At 37.7% G+C, this 6,136-nt stretch overlaps 1 pseudogene; it reads right to left on the bottom strand.

The window, feature by feature from the left end:
* Window positions 1-1,991: 1,991 nt before the first annotated feature.
* LOC144368482 (cyclin-D1-binding protein 1 pseudogene) lies at window positions 1,992-3,177 on the bottom strand (annotated as a pseudogene).
* Window positions 3,178-6,136: the final 2,959 nt, after the last annotated feature.

The following is a 6,136-nucleotide window of genomic DNA, read 5'->3' as shown; positions in this document are numbered from 1 at the left end:
CTGTGGTCAATTTTGGCACTTCTTCATATACTATTTTGCAAAACTCATATTACTCAACTGATTCATATGCAAAGAGCACCATCCCCTGTCAGAATGCAATCTCAGGCATGGTAAGAACTCTGGTTTTTGGTTTTTGTTCTATCCTTATATACTTATTTGTAACTACTATTGGCAAAAAAAAAGTATTATGCACATAGTATCTCTGGAATTTATTTTTTATATATTTTTTTAGTTGTTAATGGACCTTTATATTATTTATTTATATGTGGTACTGAGAATCAAACCCAGTGCCTCGCACATGTTAGGCAAGCACTTTACTAGTGAGCCACAACCCTATCCCCTGCCTCTGGTATTTTTTTTAAAAAGCATATACTAAAGCAAAGTTAATTATTTATAAGTATGTTATAAACGAGTTTTTGAAAGCTGCAATTTTCCATTTTCTTCTTTCTTAATAAATTTTTATCTTGCAATATTTCTGAAATAAGCCTTATGGGTTACCTTGGGTAAGACAAACACATGTGAGAAGCAGGACTTATTTTTGAATGCATGCCTAAGGCCCGAGATATTCCTCCACTAATAAGGAAAAGAGGCATTACAGGGTTGATTTCATAACCCTTTCAGACAACTCTGTGACTAGCATAATAAATTTATATTCTCTGCAGCCATTCCTCATTGCAGGAAAAGGCAGCATGGAGGGCAGAGGAGAAGACAAGACATAATTCTATGCTAGATAAATTCCTTCCTGGTCTATTTCCTACTACGTATGACAAAAATAAAATTTATTCTGAATACTCACAAACCATGTTCCTCAGGTCATTTATGCAATTTAGTCCCATGAACTGATGTTTAGGAGGCAATTCTAGAGTTGCTCTTCCCAGGAGTCTCTCTTCAGAAGTCCAGATACCCCTCTGGCGGCTTTCCATCACACTGGCTCTGAAATTCCAGCTGAAGTTGCTGTGCACTTTTCCCACTGATGGCAAGCTACAATGATCAATTTGATACTCGGAGCTCATACTTGGAGAGTAATATGTTGACAGAAGAGCTGAGAGTTCTTACATGGCTTGTTTTACAGAAGATTTTCCACCACCATTACTGAGGCAACTATGGAGGAGGGTTATACCCAGAATTGTCTTCCAGAAAAAATAAGGGGCGCTCAGTTGAATGAAAATTTCATATAAATCGTGAATAGTTTTTTTTAACATATACGTTCCAGATATTTCATAAGAGATGCTTAAATAAAAAATCTACAATTACTTATCTAAAATTAAACTGGTCATCCAATTGTCAAAGTCTAGCAACCATGTGAACAGATGGTTAAAATGTTTTTACTATAGAAGAAGGGAATAATAGCATTTTCTATAGAACATTTTTAGGTACTTCATCAGAAACATAACTTTTACGAGTCTATCAAGGATTATAATTGATATTTTCCCTCTAGAAATCAAATAAATTGACATTTGACAAACCGTGAGCTGCATTGGAAGAAAATAAGAGAACACTACAAAAAAAAAATTTCTCTACTCTTTACCATTTCATCCCATAAACTGAGATCATGATTACCTTGAACTAGAGTAAATTCAGAAATGAGAAAAAAAATTGCTATCAAATCCAACATTTATTTATAGGATATTGTGGAAAGAAGGGACCATCTCATTTTTTTTTATCTGTAACAGAGACAACATACTTTATTACAAATAGGAAATAAGGCAGCTTCCCTAAGAGTCTCTGAGAGGCCACTCAGGAACATGATTCATGCAATTATCTTTTGCATCTAGCAGAAAAATATATCACACACATACTGTTTATAAATAATTGCCAATCTGGCCTAATCAACAATCTTTAGTAATAGAGTCTCTTGTTAAATATAGACAGGAATTCTCTTTCCATCCATTAAGTATTCTAGCTTCATTTTTAAAAGCAGATATCATAGATCTGGTTGGGACAGTCAGAGAGAGAGAGAGAGAGAGAAAAGAGAATATGAATGAGCCTGAAAACTTATAATTAAATTTCACTCTGAGTGAGCTCCTTAATTCTGCTCATGCAATGATCAACAGCGTTAATGAGTAAAGGGATCCAACTCTCTTCTGGTTGAGGGGTCACATGCCTTGCTTTTGTAATTTCAAGTGCCTTTCTTAAAACAGTTACAAGTTTTGCAGAATTGATTTGCAAAGTCAGGTGGCACATAGGTGGATATATGGTCAGAGCCAAATCATCCACACTAGGGCAGATCTCATCAGAAATATCCACAATGTCATGCAGTTGAGCCAGCTGATCCTTCTTCCCATCCTCTGTCACTAAGATCCGGATTTTCGTCAGGCAGGCTTTGGATGCTCTCACCAGTGCAAGGCATGGGATTATGAGCTCTTGATCTTCCTCAGACCAACATAAGTCTCACTTCATCATTGTGGTTGTCCTCCTCAGAATCATTCAAGAGGCCACAGTTAGGGTCACATTCTTCCACAACCTGTTCCATTTCTTCATGTGCATCCTTCACAAAATCCACATTCTTTGTCAGCATTAATAGGGCCGCAGCTTTATTATCTCTTGGTATCTGAGGAACTTGCTGGCATGCAACCCAGACACTGTTGCAGGAAATAAGGTCACTGTTTTCAGGGCTCTGAGGTGGAGTGATGAGAAGCACTTCCTCAAGCTAAGCCATGCCTTCCACCATGTCCAAAGTGACGCTTTTTACCATCTTTCTCAAGGTTCCCCTGTTCCTTGGAAAGTGACTAGTGCACTGCAATAATTGCCTAATGGCAGCACAGACTTGTTCACGGATCTTTTGGGTTTCCTGTGGTCACAGTGATCCTGTGATCAGAATGGTGGCTTCCCCACTTAAACTGCTGCCTCATCGAGTCTTCTCCAGAACCTCTCCTGATTAAACTCCTCCGGGGTCTCCCCGGGTTCGCTGACAGGTGTAGTGTGGTGGTCCGAACCGCCACAAAAGGAAAAACTGAAGAGAGCGGAGCCAGCTCCTGCGCTGGGGTCCTGCCCGCTTTGACCTGCCTGAGCTTTTCTCTACCCCAAGGTCACCACTGACCTCGCCACTCCCCACAGCGTCAGCTCACCCCGCACTCCAATCAGAAGCAACTGCAGCTGGGCCGCCCAGCGCTGAAGCTGTTTCAAAGGCAGAGCCAGAGTGAGGACTGAGGCTGCAGACGCAGCTTCCCAGGCCATCTCTGGGGACTATCTCATTTTTAAGCAAGAATACAAGGGCCACAGAAGCCACTCTGAATACTCTTGTTTCTAGCTAAGTCAGTCGTTTGTATATTGGCTCCCTCCCTCCCTTCCACATTCTTCAAGTAATTTGACTTTATTTGTCAATCTCAGAGTACAAGCTGTATATCACAGAAGTCCAGGAAGCCCTACCCTGCTGCCTCAAATTAATATTGTTACATGATGTCACTCACTTGTTCCCATTATTTCTAACTGACAAAGATCTGCTCCTGAGTTTTCAGCATGGCTGTTTATCATCAGTGAATAAAACCCCAAGGACGGTAAAATGCATCATCCTATTTGGATCCTATTCCATAAAACCTGATGTCCTTAGTGATACAGGACTGTGACACTGGCTGCTTTTCCCCTGGCTATGTTGGGGTGACACTAGTAAAGAATGTTATGCCCTGATCCTCACAAAAAGTCCACTAAGTAGAGCAGCAAGGATATGTGACAGTTTCCATTTAGAAAGAGCCACATCATGGACAAGAAACATGTGGCCAGCAGAGATGCCCTAGTTTTGTATAACTTGGAAGATCCACGATGTCAATTCCATGGTTTAGAAAAAAAAAATATTAAAGAGTTTACCTAGGACTATTTGATTGGCAAGTTGATGACTGATTTATGAATTAAATCAGGTCATCATGTAAGACACTCAATTGCTAAATACATACTGGTTGCTGTGCTTGCTTGAAAATTAGGGAGATTCTCAAAATGAGAGCTGACTGGAAAGATCAAATGAAAATGAAGACTTAGTGGAACTTATTCTGGAAAATTCAAGCTAAATTGTGATTGGCTTTGTTTATACAGACTTAATTTTTCCTAATTTAAATATATTAGTTTATTATGAATTTTACTTTGGAAGCATCTTAAAATAGTTTGAGTGTATTCTTTTTCTACTGATTCAATTCCATTAGCTGGATATTTTTTCCAGAACCAGTCCCATTTCTAAATTGAGAGTGACTTTTCTAAGTCTCAGCATTGTTCTAAAATTCAAAAGAGGGCTGCCATCTGGTGGGAAATACCAGAATTTACTTTGATTACAGTTGGGCTACATAAAAACCTACACATATTTTCTTTCTTTCTATTTTGATGGATTGACATCCTGTCAGCAGAAATCATTTCTATCACTTCAGAGAAAGAAATTTATTTTATGAAATTATGTAGTTAATCATCAATGAAATCTCTCTTTTGCCATTAACATCAGGCAGGTGAAACTAAGTAAGGAGCCGTCATGATACAGCAAAGGGCTCTGTAAGTCAGCAGTGTAGTTAAGTAACCTAGAGAGAGGAGCTTGCAAAGTTTCACTTGATCAATTTTGGTAGTTGTCCATCCATATCAAGTCTAGCTCCTGCTAGAATTTATTTAATAGTATAAAATTATATCCTATCTCCTTCCCAAGAAACAGGATAAAGATGAAAAATTAATTACAAACTTTTAATTAATTATTGCTTACATTTCACTTTTTTTCCAATTGTAAAATATAGTTAATAACATCTGATTAAAAACAGGAGCAACTTAGTCTGAGTAACTTCCACATACTTATTCTCTAAGTGTCAAATACTAAATGTTAGGCTGCTAAAGCAAAACATTGCAGAAAGAATTATGTATTTCTTGTTAATTCAAGAAAAGAAAGAGGAAAACAAGAATACAAGAGAAAATGAGGGAGCACAGCTGAGAGAAAATCAAAGAAAGAAATATCAATAGAGAGTATGTGAGCTAGAAAGAAAAAGAATATATGAAGAAGAAAAGGAAGGAAGGCAGGAGAGAACAGGATAGGACAAGAGAGAACAGGAGAAGAGAGGAGGGAGAGCAGGAGGTAAGGAGAGGTTGAGAATAACAAGCCCCATGGTTGTTTAGAGACTTCATAAGAAATGTTCACATCTCTGCAGAACTAAAAGTGAGACAGCTTCTTTCTGAGGGTTGTTACTTCCTCAGTTGTTAAGTTTTAACAAGCTGAATGACCACTCTTCAGCTGTAGTATTTAATTGTCAGTGCTAGGAGATCAGTATAACAAGATTCAGATCCTACCTCCATCATGTAGTCCTCAGGAAAATTCCTGAACTCTTTTATGTCTTAATTTCTCCAACTGGAAAGCAGAAGTACTGTAATGATAAAATTGATGGTGTCTACATCAAAACGTCCAATTGAACTTAAAAGGAACAGTGTGTGTGGAAGCACTAAACACAGTTTTGGACACACAATGATCAAATAATTAATGCTAACAAGATTATAAATTAGTCTTCCAACCTACAATGAAATATGTATCTCTTCTGCAAGCTAGGGTGTTTCCATTTCCTCTATCACCTGATATCTATTCCTTCAAGCTATAATTTTGTGTAAGAGCAACAGTTATGAGCAAGGAAGAAGTTCAGGTAGATTTCGGGGAATTCAAGGGAATCACCAAGAAAGAGAATAGCAATTGGCCCTCTTCACACACAAATACAGGCCCTAAAAGTAAAATTTCAAAATATTCCACCCTAATCACTTCCAGGCAAAGTTGTAGAAATATTGCTCTTTGGCTCTTGTTTATATAGTCCAAACAGATAAGTGCTGGGCCTGGTATTCAGATTATGATTCTTTATGATCATTTGTGTTTTACTTTTATAGGATTGCATCAGCATATTTAAAAAAGTGCAATGTTTTCTGCCTAAATATCTTCCCTTCAGAATCTTTTCTCTTGCAAAAGGAGTAAGCAATACATCAAGCAGCATTTCAGACATTTAAATAGAGCTTAAATTTCTATTTCACTGAAATATTTAAACAGCTGAGTTTTATCAGCTCTAATAAACACAGCATCAATTTGAACCACTCCCACACCACATCACACCACTATTTTCATTCACTTCCCCCCATTATCTTCTGCACCTTTGCATTAATTTAATATTTGAAAAAATAATCAAATGTCAGATGGTAAGAA

Source organism: Ictidomys tridecemlineatus, chromosome 2, assembly GCF_052094955.1.
Source record: "Ictidomys tridecemlineatus isolate mIctTri1 chromosome 2, mIctTri1.hap1, whole genome shotgun sequence".
Classification (NCBI taxonomy): domain Eukaryota; kingdom Metazoa; phylum Chordata; class Mammalia; order Rodentia; family Sciuridae; genus Ictidomys; species Ictidomys tridecemlineatus.
This window is presented reverse-complemented; position numbering and strand designations above follow the sequence as displayed.